The sequence below is a fragment of the Ciconia boyciana genome, chromosome 7 (assembly GCF_034638445.1).
Source record: "Ciconia boyciana chromosome 7, ASM3463844v1, whole genome shotgun sequence".
Lineage (NCBI taxonomy): Eukaryota > Metazoa > Chordata > Aves > Ciconiiformes > Ciconiidae > Ciconia > Ciconia boyciana.
This window is the reverse complement of record NC_132940.1, coordinates 18,677,445-18,693,490: the sequence shown is the minus strand read 5'-3', so window position 1 is coordinate 18,693,490 and position 16,046 is coordinate 18,677,445.

The following is a 16,046-nucleotide window of genomic DNA, read 5'->3' as shown; positions in this document are numbered from 1 at the left end:
TTCCAACATGAAAGAATCCGCTTACTACATCTTAGCTACCTTACTTGATCCAAGGTTTTAGAATAACCTGAGAGTGTCAATCAGGAAGAAAACAATATAAAAAGACCTGATAAAAACTCCGAAGTTGTATCAAGCAAAGTCAAATGAAAGCAACCAGAAGGATCAACACATCAAGTTAGCTTTTTTTTTTTCTTGTTCCATCACCTGCTGCAGCTTTTCCTCTAAACTGGTGGCTCTAATTTGACAAGTAAAAAAAAATAATCACTGTTGACTCTTAGCTCATTTGCAGAAACCCACCAGTCCAGCTGTGTCCGCTGCTTCCTCACGTGCAGAAACAAATTAAGTAAAATAGCATCAGGAGGGTAACTTCCTTCTCTTGGACACAGTAGGAAGGAGGTAGGGATGGGTATTTACTCCTTTCAGCAGCAAGCATCTCACTCGTCAACCTAACTCCTACTTCTCTCCATTGAGCATGCTCCTAAAAAAGCCATCCAGCCAAGATATCTACATTTAAAATGTGTATCATTCATTTGCAGAAAGCTCATCCTTGAAATAAATATGATCTGCCCTCAGTTTCATTGGTAGTAACATTTAAATCTTTTCCTCCTAGTGTCAGCTGGCATCATACTTGTAGTGCAGGTACAAATGATGCTTACAGCCAATAAGAGACGCTAAATATGGAAAATGGAGAATGACTGATAGTTTTGACAGATAAAAATGGAGAACTTCCACACAGGAGATGTTGAAGCTGCTGGAGATATTGATATAACTTGTGACACTTAGAAAAATGACAACAGTGTCATGTCAGTCTCAATAAGAAGCTAAAAAGTCTAAAGAAATAAGAGCAGGAATTTCAAGACATCCTGCTATTGTTTAAATGCTCTGTTTTGCCAGCATGTCAGATGACAGAATAAAAGGTTGACCACAGCAAACATATTTCCCAGTAGTTCTACTGAGCTCCTTAACCACCAGGAGCAATCTCTCTATTTTCCACTTAAAATAGAAGTCATAACCAACATTTGGGCCACTCCTCATTTCACCAGAAGTCTCCAGAGTTTTATTAAAATTTCCTGCCACCACCTAATTAGATCCTGTGCTTAAAAAGCTAGTTTCATCCATATCAGTATAGAAAGAACATTTTAGCGAAGCTTTGTTGTTGTGCATTTTCTCTTGGGTTGGAGAAAGAAGGAAACTTTATTTGTCATCAGGTACTGATCTTACTGTTCCAAAAAATATTTTCATATGAGGACACAGAGGCACTTGGGGAACTTGGTGAAATGAGACAACTTTTCAATTCTGGTAGTGGCACATCTGCACTTCATCTACCAGCACAAGTGAAACAGTAATAAATACTGAGCAAAGAATGCTCATTTGTGTTCAGATCAACAAATACAAAATAGCAGTTGTTTTTAACTACTACAGATCCCTGGACAACTCTTCAGTTTATTTACAGTCTCTCATGACTGCACTTTCCTTGTATGTCTCGCATCCCAAACTTTGAGCATGACATGAAAAACACAAACATGCTTTTATTGCTGGGTTTAGTATCCACCTATTTACATCAAACCTCACTTGCAATTGCCAGAGCAACTTTCAGAGAGAGGTGTTATTCAGCCCAAGAGGGGGGTGCTGGACTTGTGGCAGGACAGGAGCTCTCATGAATCACTGCTGGCAGCAAGCGTGAAAGAGGTAGGCACTTACTGGTGAGTTTAAACAGCTAGTATTCACATATATTGTCATAGGACACTGGGAGGGTCTCTGACCACAGTTTCCTTGTAAAGAACACAGCTGAGAATAATGTAATTTTTTTCAAATAAAGTAATTCTACCACTTTTACAAAACACTTAAACTTTGATTCTTCAGATGAAAGATTAAACTCTCTTCCAAGCTTTCACTTGTATTTGTTGTCTTTAGGAAAGTAAAGCAAATGGGAATAAAAAGCGCTTACTCAATTCACTGATTCAGCCAGGAGGCCTCAGTCAATCTGAGTAAAGCTTTAACTAAGTTAACAGAGAAATGTGTCATTTGGATCAGGGGCTTATACACCTGTTCTTGTTCTTGAATGGTATGTTTAATTTACAACTTTCCTGTAATCTGCAGAATTATCTTAAATTGCCCATTAGAAAGGTTAATGTTTAAAACTTAAAATAACTATTAAATTCAAAAATCCACTAAAAAAATCCTTCATCTTTCATTGGATAATAATTTTAATAAGCGATTAAACCACCATAATGCCACACCAGTTATTCCATAAGACTTCTCTTGTATTATTCAGCCTACACTCATCTTTCAGTCCTTTTGTGCTAGTTAACTGTAATACAGCCTATCATTCCCCTCATCTAATATTTTTTTTTTTTACATCTATCTTAACTTTCAAAATAAAGCATTATAAGAAAGAACTGTTTTGTCTACTAAAACAAGCACAACCTTTTTTCCTTTGAAAATTGCACCATTTATATCTACAGTACCTTGCAGGAAACCTGAAGTATAAAGTTTGGAAAAGCAGGTTTTCCAAGGTCACAACATACCATTGGTTAAAAAAAATAATATACGTGCCTATGAGTACATTAACAACCGTGCCCACTTGCCAACCTGTTTAAGGTTACAGATAAAGAGAAACGCAACCATGCTCTTGTACTTTACCACAACCTTAGAGTTTAGCTTTAAATCATTTCTGAGGAAAGGTTTCCTTCAGACTTTTCACTTAAGTAGTTGTAACTACAACTGCAAAACACTGTTGACTGGTGGACTCCAGAGACTTGTTCATTACCTGTCATTAAATGTTTTAAAGTTTGCATAATTGATCCAGCCAATAAGTCATCATTGATTTATAGGGGTCTGTGCTGAAGAGTTGCTCATTAAAAATTCATAACACTGGTATGTGTCTTTACAATCCATTAGCTGTTTACGTACCCACAGTCCTAAGATTGATTGACCTTGGACTGAGATTCTCATGGACTCTGCTTTTTTTTAAAAAAAAAAAAAACAACTTTTTTTTCCATATTTTTTACACAAGTCCACAGTATAGAAAAGCAATACTTCAGCCTTCTCCCTTGACAGCTATACTTTGATTTTTTCCTCTCCATCAAAACTGAAACTTTACTTGAAATGATGAATAAATAAAGCATACTCCATAAACAGCTTTCCACTATTATTTAAGCTTGTGAGCTGTGCTCTGTTAGTCTCCTTTCCCCACCATCAGATTCAAGTGTGTAAATGTTCTAAAAGGCTTTGAATGTTTTATGATGATTTCAGGGAATGATGGAGTAATAGCTGAAGAGCGAAGCTATTAGTTTTAATATTTATATTGAGTGCTCTGAAACATTAATGTGACAGGATGTAAGATCAGAGCAGGGGGACATATTTACTTCACAACCATTGCCACGTGGCAAAAATATTTATTTTCTGAAGCTCTGAGGCCAAGTTTTTTTCACAGGAATTTAAAGTTCAGATTGACATATATATTAGCTTTTCCTGAACTTTGTACTTTTTTTAGGAACTAAAGATTGGTTACTGTTTTGGATACGACTTACTTCATTTAGGTAGGACCCAAGTGTAATGATGTTGGCAGTGCATCATGGTCTCTTTACAGAAGTTTTCCAAAGCTGATATTAGTTTAGCAGTTCATCTCTCCCTGTCTGCTGTGTCTGCTTCCCAAAGAGCACCTTAGAGAAAAGAAAAACAGTCATTTGTTAATAAAGAAATGGGATGGGCTCAAGAGCAGAATCATCGCTAAAAGGTTGTTTCATATTGTCTTCCAGTATTTCATGCATGAAGTAAACCAACCCTGTAAATGTCCTAAGTCATTGTGCTTGGTTCTTCTGTTCAAAGTAGCAAACATATTAAGGTAAGTGATCTTAATTACCAAGGGTCAAACAGTGCTCACCCATTTGTGTGGTTCTCATGGTCTTCAGTGAACAAGTAAAGGAAGCAAGATGAGATCCCTAGGGAGAAATCTTCCTATCAGATTTGCAGAGTGGATCTGATATAAGTGGAACAAATGATGACTTATTGTTGCTACATTATGAAAATGTGATTTCTCCAGATGCTTCCACACTCTGTATAAGGACTCCATAGGCTGACGCCACTGCCAGGAAGCAGTTCACAGATCTCCAGCAGGAGAAACAGTTGGGTCTATTGGGTACATTTTAGCCAGATGTAACAAACGTTATATTGAACTACGTCAAGCAGGCTTACAAGAACAATACTGCTGGGCAGAAAATGGAGCATACTCCTCAGTGAGGCATAAATAGGTGGCCTTAGCTGAAAAAGTGAGGTTACCAGTATATTATTACGTTGTTCGCCAGAGTCCTCTTTATACACCCTTCTATACTTCTATACAGTCATGGTGCACAGGGGGCTCACATGGACTGGAGGGCTGGGCCAAAAAAGAGGAAAAAAAAGTCATAGTAACACTCAATTGCAAAGTTGACTAGAATGGTTTGTCATGCGCTTTCCCAACCTTACCTTTCCAGGAAGACAAAGAAAGCTATCCAAAGGTCTTAGTTATCTCTCAAACATTTCATTAGCCTAAATAACTTCTTAGTCTTTGGTCAACTCCTTTCCCAGCTTCCATCCAAACCGACCCCACAACAGAAGCAGCCAACAGAAATGTTCATCAGAGCATCCTTTAGTGAGTTCCAACAGGGCAGAACATGAAGTATTTTCTTCTGGAAGTATATTTCACTGACCTTCATGTCTAGTGACACATTAATGTCAGTTTATCCTCCACCATTATTTTGAATATTCCACTAACTGAGTCACTCCCCTATGTTTTACAGGCTTCTATAGCTACAGGTCATCATTCTTTGTCTTTCCAACATCTGCTTCTGTTCTTAACTTGCTTATGCTGTTTAGGAGGCATTTTTAAATACAATTCTTCTCATTAGCTGAATCATACAGTGCACAAATTAATAGACTAGAGTTTTTAGACATACTTAAGGGGAAAAAACAAACACGCTACCTGTGTGTACAGCTACTCTACAACTTCTTGGCCCTCCCTGTATCCATCAGAGAAAATAATTTACAAGTGTTTGCTTCTACTTCTCTGCACAGAAAGAGTCTTTCAAGAGTGTTAGAGGAGACTTTCTAGAAGGATAAAAAAATTAGAAATGAGCATAGCAAGCCTAGGGAGAACAATTTACATCACTGAATATGTGGGAGTCACATTCTGACCTACGTCTGCTACAGCTTTTTTGAAAGGTGGAAGGAAAATGGTGAAGTCAAGGTGTTTGCTACCTATCAGGACCTCCCCCCTTGCAGAACTCCATTAAAACACATTGTCCACCGACGCAATTCTTCCCCTTGTAACAGAGCAGATATCACCACCACAGCGTACAACAGGGTAAAGAAAAGAGCAGGAGCTACTATTTTAGTGCTGAGACCAAAGCAGAGGCCAAGACAAAGACAGGCTGTGGTGAAATCGGCACCCTGTCTTCTGCTAGGGATGTTCCTCTGGACCAGAGTGTGGCACTGCACAGTCTGCAGTGACAGCACCCAAAAAGTCAGTCTTCTCTTCCCAAAAGATGACATTTTCAGCAGAAAAGGATCTGACTTACAGTCTCCTTTGGCAGGGGGTTTCCACACAAGTGCTGGAATCACAAATGATACCGTTTTCTCAGCAGGATGTTCACTGACAACTACTGACTCAAAAATGCCAATTTTAATTTACAAATTTTACGTTTGGCAACATTTCACACTTGGAACATGGTGAAAAGTGCTCATCACCATATGAAGTCTCTGCCTGGGGTATTGAGGGAAATGAGTGCAATTTTACCTAAAATGGGTCAAATTCATCTCTGCTATTACTCCACTGGTATTGTTTGAGTTACACGAGTGATAAATTTTATCCAGTGTAGTTAATGGGGTCATTGTTAAAAGTTCTGCTTAAAAGAACTTGCTTATTTGCCTTTTTCATACAGATGAGCATTACATAGCCCAAATCAGAAGTAATCTTTTGTTATTTACTACACAGCTAGCTAGCAGTGATGGGCACAACAGAGTACTGGCATGTCCCTAATTATCAGGAATGTGACTTGGTATAGTCTGTATGATATACAAATTGTGACAAGTTTGCTTTCAGAGTGTAAACTTTTAAAAACCACCATAAAGACCCCCATAAAAATACGACTTTGACTAGAAAAAGATGTAAGCTGCATAATGGCTACATGGGTATTTTTCCTTAGAGATCAGGAGAAATATGACAAGTATGACTGCTATTACAGTTATATAGCATATTCCATTTAGCAGCGATATAGCAGAACTGTGAAAGCATATCCTAAGGTATTTTCACTTCATGCATTTGACATTGATATTAGTTATTGCATTTAAGATACATTGGGCTGTTTATTGCTGACTGTTTCCCCTCACTGAGAATGTTAACCACAGCAGAGGAATATTTGATGTTACAAATTATTTAGCTTGCTACTCTTCATTTTCCTTTTAGTATGCAATTATTTGTTTGGTTTCACTGAGCAAATGAAATTTCAAGGGCATTTCAAGGAAAATAAATAAAGTACAACCCAAAAGGGGTTTTTTTTGTTTGTATTCAGGAACAGCACTGAATCATGCATATGTATGAATCAACAAAATCAGGTTAGCTAAGAAATTGGAAATTGCACTCCACACTAGAGCATTTTTCTTGCTCTAGAGATCTTTGCTATGGATTTGAAGGACTAATAAAAAATCAGCAGCATGACTGGAACAGATGTTTTTTATGGACTCGGCTTGTTAATAGTCTTTTTAGCTTCTCCTAAGGACTTGAACCAAGTTCCTCGCTTGTCCTGAATATCTGAGATGATGTTAACATTGTCCAAAATGTACACTAACAAGCGGCAGTGAAAAGCTAAGGTCTTACACATGGTTATGAATAAAAACTCAAAACATTGCTGTGAATATGATGAAACCCCGAAGCGGGCAATGTTACAAAACAAAAACCCAAACTTATTGACTGTATCAAACCCATATAGTGTCCTTCTCTTGAAAGGAAGATAGGCTGGTAAAATACTTCCATGCACTGTACTACACGTATTATAAAAACAAGGGCTCATTACAACTGAAGAAATTCCCTTTATATTTAAACCATGGTTCACTTCTGTGTACAATGAGAACTGAAACAAAATGAGCCAGATCCTCAACCAGTGTAAAGTAGCCAGGCTTTATTGGCTCCAGTGGCACTGTGTCAATTTATATTTGCCATACAGACTTTGTGTTCTCATTCTAGTTAGTGAACTTTTGCAGGTAGAAAAGAGAAATGAGAATAATTGGGAAAAACAGAAACCAGAGTCTGTGTCACAGATGTGTCACTGGTCAAGTAATACTTCGTTTACTCTGTTGCTGTTTTATTCACTCATTTTTCTGCAATTTCCTATGTTCCTCCACAACTTAATATCTGCCAGATACTACATGAGTTGTTCATTATGCCAGGCTCTGAGAGGGAAGGAATCACCCTAGAACTTGCCATTTTATCACACCTTTTAGCGAAGACTCCAGAACAATGGTGCTAAACAATAACACCCACATGTAGGACTGATCCCTCCAAATCCCACTCACTGGGTTAAGAAAATGCAGAGGTATAATTTACTTCTCAGGCTTAGAGAAGGAGGAAAAAGGGCAGCTCCATATCCCTTACTTGGTTAAATGGTACTTGAAAAATTTCACAATTCCAGCTTGCTGCCTTTTTTTTTTTTTTTTAATGCAGAGGCACCAACCCATTACTGGCATTGAACATTGAGTATCCTAATGTCATTGCTCTGGCAGATAAAGAGATACACCTTCATTCACTTCAGCCAAGTGATGCTCAAGCTCAAATATATGGGATTTCTTTCAGTAAGGACAGATTACCTTTTCTCTACATGTAAAGCATTCCCTGAGAAACCTAAGGGAGAGAGAAAAATAGCTTTTTCCTTGACAAGTGACTTAAACTCAGGTGCAAAATAAGGACAACTATGTCCACTCTCTTCCCAAGTTTCATTGTGAACGCTGTTCATATTCTTCTCTTGGAGGTGTTCTTGACACTCCTGGGAGTATTCCCACAGGAAGGATTGGGGATTGGCCTGGTTCTTCTCTCATTGCATTATCCTAAAACCTGCGGTGGAGAGGTGCCCCTGGGGGGCTCTGTTGAGGCCTGACTTTTAACCCATTTATATTAGCAGCTGAGGTGACTGGAAAGTTTGCCATCATGCGTATCTATCTTCGTATGTCTTTGCTTGTTGCCACTGTCATTTGTAAACTTAGAACATCCAGCTTTGGTTTGCGAGAGCTTTGGTTTGTAAATAGCTTGAATTTGGAATATTTGATGAAACATTTCCCACAAATGGCTGCATAAAAATCTGAAAAAATATCAATTACTGCCAAAATGTTCCAATCTGATTCAGTAAACCCATAGTAACCTCATGGACTATACTGAAATTCTCCCAGATTTATGCAATTTGACACAAGAATCTGAGCCCACTCATCCCAGGCTATGGACTGTTTCCATACGAAAAGCATTGAAAAAGGAGAAAATGCCCTCATTCAAATTCTACACATTAATTGTCTACTTGCAGGCTCTTTGATGCAAATTTTAAACACAATAACCTGCTGCTTCTATTATCTCCTGACTGGTAACTGCTTAAGTCAGCAACCTGAATGCTCTAGTATATAACTCATTTAAAAAAAAAAAAAAAAAAAAAACCCAGACAAGACAAAAAGCAATGGAGAAACAGGTATGACAAATGCACGTGCATTTCCCCAGTCCCTCCAGAAATTCAGATTCCTCAAGGCAGTGAAAACATTTGCAAGAAACAGTCAGAGCTGAATTTTTCACAAGTACCACACACAATGGGCAAACACTCACTGAAGGGAACCATCTACCACCAAAATGCAGAAGGTTTTAGGGAAGCTGTCCCGTAACTTATCCTGCAACCTAACCTCTGTGCTGCCTTTGGACTCCCAGCTCTCGGTTTCTGGGGAAGAAGTGAGCATCCAAGAAGTTCTGATTGTTTGTAAAAAGGAAGCTATCCTACAGAACAGAATCCCTCTTTGGAGTCACATTTTAGTAGCATTTAACTGAATGAAAATATAAAATCTTTTCTAGTTAGTGGGTCATAACATGGTTTTCTTGGCAGCATCTTTTGTACCCCACCACTACCCTTATGCTGCTTTGCTGTTCTCAGATCACAGTTGCAAACGACAATCTTTGGCTTATTTCTGCTCTATCCTGACACTATAATAAATCTAGACAGTTGTTGCAGCTCCTTTCCCTGTTAATGTGGAACCTGGAAAAACAGCCTTGACCTGAGCTGGAATAACCCCTTGATAAGATTTTATACCAGACAAAACTGATATTTTGTCTCATTTAAATAACAAGAAAAACTCTGTTTCCTTATAGCTGACCAGGAGAGACCCCAGCACATATTCTTCTTTTATAACATTGAAAGTAAGTGTTAGTGAGACCTGCTGATTATCTGATAAGAACACAATTAATTTGTGCCCAGACTCATTACTCTTTCTTAATACATGTCAGCCCATTAAATTTGATCCATGACCTCTGTCCCCAGTCTTGCATGAAAATCTCTCAGGATCAGAATCACATCATGATTTGGCATGGAGCCACCAGCTCCGGCAGTTGACTGCAAAATGCTTCAAAGCCATCAGCAATGGCAGCTGCTGTATTTATGTGCACATGCCCGAATGATAAGTTCACAGCTCCTCTAAGGCAGACTGAAAGAAGTTGGCCATTCGAAAGCCTGAATCCCATTAGAAATACAGCTGTGTCCCTATTTAGATCAAATGATTACTCATCTTTACTCTCACTTCTGTTCCCACAGACACAAGTGTCATTTGGGGTGCTGGGACAGCCTATGCAAATACCTTCCCCATGGCTTTTGTAAATAATATTTGATTTAACATTAATAAATGTGCAGCAGTGCTTTGAAACCAATTGTCCTTTCACATATGGACATCCACGGATGGAGGAACGGAGGATCTAGTTAAAAATCACTCATTGCAGTATACCTGGGTCCTTCCTGCTTTAACAATTATCTCAAGACAGGGAGGTGTCATTTTTTGTAAAAGTTCAGGCATTTAGATTGATGAAATCAGCTGGCTTGACAGTGGACATGAACACAGGCCTTTCAGTGCTTTTTGGCAGCCATCAAGTTACTGTCCCATCCATAATTAGCAAGGAAAGTCCAAAGGCTCACATTATTAGTACTCCTAGAAAATAATATGTGCATAAGAACAAGCAGCAAATCTGTGATGGCACATCCACAACCTCCTCATCCTCATATATGCAATACTTTTTAATTGAAGCAAGCATTTCTAAGCCAAACTCTTTATGAATTTGCAGCCCAGACCCTTCCTTGTCATCAGCCAATGTTCACTGGTAGGAGAGAAGTAAGCGCTGAATCTGAGAATGACAGAAGTTGAACGATCACAAAAACAACTCTATGCAACTTTTTAAAATGCCATTTTTGATGCCAAATGTCAAAGTTTTAGTTAATGTGAATTTAATTAAAGCATGCTTTCCCAGCTACATCTAACTCATTTTTGTTGCCAATACAGTTTGTGAAAAATACGTAATCATTCACTATACAACAGTAGTCTAAATTGCATCACTGAAAAGGCATAGTATACCTTTTCCTGGTTAGCTGATTATGTTTCATTTGGTGCTTAACACATGAAAGACACAATGCTGCCACAGCAATAACGTATGCAGCCAGTGGCTTTAGTGGGGGTTCTTCTGAGGGGTTTTATGTGAATCTTGGCTCTGTGCATGGCTTTTTACCTTCTCTTGCCTTTCTTCAACCCATGGAAACAGATAAAAAACCTTGCAATATAACTGCCAAAGACAGATCACAGACATAAAGTATGTGGTATTTCAAAGACAAGTAACATTTTCTAAAGTTTCTAAAGAGCAACTTATGTTATGTATTGATTTATCTGCAACCACAGTACTTCCTGATCATGTCCTAGCAAGCAAATGCTTGTTTTATTCTTATTAAAATGTCAAACAGGATCTTAATCTTATCAAAGTGATTATACTGCAGCTTTGAATCACTCTGCAAAAACCCCATTCATTCATTAATCACTCACTCATGCAATGAAGAAGAAGGTGAGATTGTCAGATACTTACCATGCCTAGATGGGCTAATTGTGAAGTGACACAGCTCAGCTGCTTGCCAGCTGCCCAGAATGGTAACCCTCAAGGGGAAGGAAGGGAAGAAAAGTTCTCATTTCTGCTCTCCCCCAACAGCGGCCTTTTCACATCTTCCGAAGCCACGTAATCCGTGAAGATGCAGACTAAGCTGATACTTTCCCACCTCTCTAGCTCGAGGATGATCAGAGCTGTCCCCCCCTTCCCTCTCTGTCCACAGACATCAGATTGTGGTCCATCATCCTTAGATGCTTGTTTCTAAGGAAAGAATAAAGCATGAGGGAATACATGTGGTTATCTTTCCAAGCTTCTCTGCAGGCACTGCGGAAAGATTGCCCACTCCTCTGCTGGGAGCTTTCTCCAGCTTTAAACAGATCCCCACCATACAGACTGCCAGGCTAGGATCATGAGGAAATCTGGTTTTTAAAAGAGCAGAACTCACGCAGGGATTGTCACAAATGCCACAGAATAAGCAAATTTGGACTCAACTGTCAACCTTATTGCCAGATTGTCAGAAGATCTGAATCAGGAGAATAATTTAAATGTCAAATCAAGACACTGCAAAAGCAAATTCCTGTGATTTACCGTGTTGCTCAGGGATAACGTGACCTAAGGGTAAAGAGAAGAGCTGGCTGAAAAAAATGTCTGTTTTCCAGGGGGTTGTGGAACTTTTTGTTGTAATTTCACCAAAGAAATCGGAATGTGTAGGTTTTTTCTCAGGCAAAAGCACAATGGTACTCTGACAGAGAGTTCTCCAAAGGGGCTTTGGATCTCATCCAGATATACTTGCCTTGACAGATATTTGCTATTGTGAGAATTAATAAACTAACTTTTGGGAAGTGCTCTGAAATCCTTGGGAAGGAGAAGCACGAAATGCCAATTATTGTTATTTTTAAATTAAATGTTTTACAGGAAACTACAGACATATCATAATGCTGCTGGTATTAGTGTGGACTTATTGCAGCATTTTTTATAAAGCTTGCACTGGAAATGTGGAGACTAAAAGACAAACATATATTTATAACGATAAGCCTTTCTCAATGGCTATCATTGTGCTGATATTCACGACTTCAGGGAGGATTTTGCCTGAATAAGGACTGCAGAATAATGCCCATATTGAGAAAACCATATGAACTGAAGTGGAAAGAAAAAAAATCCAGGTTAGGAGCTGTCATTCTGAAACTCATTTTCCCCACCATGAAGATGAACTCTTATTACCTGTGAATATGGAATTCAAATACTATTTTCAAGTTTTAAATGTAGGTAACACTTTACATTATGTGTCAGTGTGGTACCAATTACAGCATAACTCTGATATTGTAAATCTATTGAGAGAGAGGACTGAGCCAAGAAGTTTCATAGTAGCCCAAACTTCAAGTAAAGTTCAAAAAGATTTCAATTTGCTCTTCTTATACAAGCTCATATTTAGTATCCTTGGACACCTAGTGCCTTGGAAATAAGCACATTATATTTTCAATGTAACAAACTTAAACACCTTGCACTTCTTTTTTTTCTTCCTCATCCACTTTATGGGTAAAAATGAGATTCTCATCTACCCACTTTCACACCCTAGCAGCTATTGCATAATTTTCGTTACCCCTAATAAGGAAAGCATCCCCTGTTACAGTGTTCTGCAAAGAGCACAGTCTGGGCAAAGGGAAGTTGAATGTTGTCCTGGTTCCACAAGTGAACTGTCTTCTGTCACTGTGTTTGAAGCCAGATCTTTCTCTGGCTGACCTATAGTGCTGTAGCTACAGTGACAGCTCTTCAGCTAGCCTGCTTTTGACTAGGATAGTATCTAGCCTTCAGAAAGACGAAAAAATAGACATGATGGTATCAGGGAAGCTGCTTTAAAGAAAAGAAAGCAAGGCTGTGCCTTAATCCCTGAGAGAAAATCTTACAGGATTCAATATAAGAGTACAACATTGCTGTAGGTATCTAACTAGTCTACAGTGGTAAGATATATTGCTAATGTAGAAGCTGACGGCAATAAGAGCGATACTTTTCATGAAAACAGGTAGATTTTTATAGTCTTCAGAGTAGCAATTAGGACATAAAGCCATTTCCAATGCTCACTGAGAGCAATGGAGAGATTCTGACACTGGTCCATTGAGGGGCTGCTCCTTCCCACTTATTGAAAGCCCAGGTACGGACCCTGGACCTTGCCTGTAGAGCAATAGGGTGCCATGTCTGAGCTGCTGCTTTGCTGTGGAAATGTAACAGACAAATAGGCCTAAGCTATTGAACCATACCAGCTCTGCTGTTCTTGAAGAAAGGAAATGAACAATCTACATATAAACAATAGAATAAAGTCAATTTTCCCATGGAATATTTCAGCTAGGTATGCAATCTTGAAGTCTGTTTGCTGGACTGTGCTTTTAACCATAATACTAAACCCAGTGTACAGGAAATATTATCTATGCAAGTGATTCAGTATTAGTTAATTAGGTGCGCTAGACTATTTTCCTCCCAGTGAATGGAGCTTGTATACTGGTATCTGCCATTAACACTAAATGGGGCTTACACGTGTAAAATCCCTCCAGCACTGAGGGGGAAAAAAAGCCTTTCAGTTTCATAAATAATGGATCTGTAGCAAAATTAGCATTTCATGAAAAATTTGAAAAACTAGAATGAAAATATAATACAATTTCTATTTTACGCGTCCCAGTTTGCCAGTGCATTGTGTGATCCAACACACAGGTCATCTCCTGTACATCTACTACATAATCACACCAAAAATGCTCTCAGTTCTCTGCAGACTCAACTACTCGCTTATTACCAATGTCCTCTGTGGCATTATGATAGTAAAAGTGCCCTTCTACCAGAGCACTGTGGCACTGGGTTAATTTTCTGGTGTATGAATATTTCTGTGATATTTTTTATTGAATTGTAATAAATGACATGACTTTTCTACTGTGAAGTGTTTCCTTTTCTGTGTATGTTACGTGACATGCTTACACACAAATAAATAATGGTTTCTCTGCAGGTACAAATATAAGCAACTCTTGCCTGTTCTATTCCAATAAACATTCATATGGAAAAAGCTATAAGCCTAGGTCATTAAGCATGCACACTGCAGACTGTGTACAGTACACTAAGTAAATACACACCTATTCATGATATCAAACATTTTTACCTCCTAGTCAGCTCATTTCATTCCCAATGCTTTCCAGGGTGACCAAGATATGCAGCCATCTCCCACCTATTTTAGCTGTACTCCACACTAAACCTGTCTGCATTTGAATCATCCAGAGTTCTGCCAGGAACCTTGGTGGAACAAGGATTGCAGCTTGTTTCTTTTGTAACAAGATGCTGAAGATCTCACCTAAGCCAAGACTTCTCTATGAATTTGCCCATTACGATTAGGAACAGAGTAAGGAATAGCCCTGCTAACTCCCATGAAAATCTCCAGACAAGGTCTGTGCATGGTGGTGTGATAAAAAAGGGCAAGAAATCATTCACATGTGAAGACGAGTGGGAAAATTATTTTAGCAGGCCCACCCACAAATGGTAAGACATTGCCTTTCCCTTCTTTTCAGGATTCTGTATCTCAATCCCATGGCTTTAAAATGTGAAGCAAAATCTATTAACATGGGCTTTGTGTTTCCAATGGAATAGAAGTTGTAATGCCAGCGAGAAATCAAATTCCGAGAGTCATGTTTTTGGGTTGTTCCATATTCTGAGCCTAAATTTTGCAACAGTTTTCTTTTTACCTTCCTCAGTGAGTAAATACACATTTAGAGCAGCTAGACGCAGATTAATTCTGCAGCCAGGCATACTTACAAATCAGTATTTTTGGTCAGGAATAAAACAAACAACAATGGCATTAATTTATAAGCATAAACTCATCGAGCACACAGAGACAGAAGGAAGATGTTACAAATACATTAACCCATGCTCTTATTCCATAACTCCTACCATTAGAAATTCTGCTCAACTGTTCTTTTGCAGGACATATTTAAAGATTTTTTTAAATTCTACCCTTTAATTTGTACTTTTTTCTATGTTTTTGGTATTTTGATGCTATAAACTTAAATATCAAACAGGGATCATGATTATATTTTTTTATTCTTGATGTCATTATTTGGCTTATCTTTAAAATGAAAAAATGATTTCTGTTTTCCCAATGGATCAAACAAACAAGCTGGGAATTCAAAGGAGAAAAATAACATCCTCCCTTAGGTTGAGCAATGTGATTCGTATTTCCTCCTTCCAGCTTTCTGCCTGTGGGAGCATCTGTCACGGCTGAGTCAGCACCTTCCCAGGAAAAACTCGTAAACATGTTAGAAGACATTTCATTTTATCATCTACCTAGGCACATTGGATTAGTATGCAAATAAGACAGCACAAGAACAGACCACAGCAGCAGTGCTAATGCTCTAAGTGATCTTTCAGTGTAATTAGAATTTGTTTCATCACACTAATTTGACATGGCAAATTAGTGAAGCTAAGATAAGGGGGTTTAGTAGAGCCAGGGCGCTGGTATGTACACAGGAACTTGCCAGTAAGTCCATTTGCACATGGGAGTTGTGTAACATTGCAGAGAAGTGACAATTAGTAAAAGCTCTAGAAAATATTGGTTTGTTTTATTTTTAATCTGGCAACTTGATAGGTTATATTTTCTTCTGCTGCTATCTTATAATAGTGGTTTAGAGATCTTGGCCTCTCTGCTGTTGAGAAACCTTTCAAGACTCAGAATAAGCTACATGATACTACAATTATACAAGTTTAGTCAAGTCTGTCCTGGTGGTACACAGCAACATGCTGTGTTGTCACATGGGAATTCAAGGGATAACTTTGTGATTTCTGTTTCACAGAACAAGCTAGCTGAAAGCCATTCCACGGTGACAGCAGAACTGAGGACAGTGGTTGGCTTCTTTTCTGCACCCTCCTGCCCCAGATCATGCAA